This window comes from Seriola lalandi, unplaced genomic scaffold (genome assembly GCF_002814215.2).
Source record: "Seriola lalandi dorsalis isolate HSWRI2012SDOR001 ecotype SW California unplaced genomic scaffold, Sedor1 jcf7180002053791, whole genome shotgun sequence".
Taxonomy (NCBI): Eukaryota; Metazoa; Chordata; class Actinopteri; order Carangiformes; family Carangidae; genus Seriola; species Seriola lalandi.
Window position 1 is genome coordinate 17,471 of NW_019524344.1, and position 341 is coordinate 17,811.

A 341-nucleotide genomic window follows, 5' to 3' on the forward strand; every position below is an offset into this window, starting at 1 on the left:
GTCATTGGACAACTGAAGACAGATGTGTAATTTCAGAGTTGGTCGTGTCAGGGTTAAAAATAATGTGTATCAACACTTTAACACTATATCCATCATATTGGGTTTAATTACCCTGTTTTTGAGCTTTCCTTAAACTCGATGTAATGTGGTTAAACGTCCAATGCGTTAGGATTTAGTGGCATCTAGTGGTGAGGTTGTAGATTGCAACCAGCTGCGACCAAGCGTGTAGGAGAACCTACGGCGGCCTTCAGGTAACATAAAAATGCCTAGTCTGTGTCTAGAGTCGGTGTTTGGTTTGTTCGTTCAGGGCTACTGTAGAAACATGGCGGTGCAACATGGCG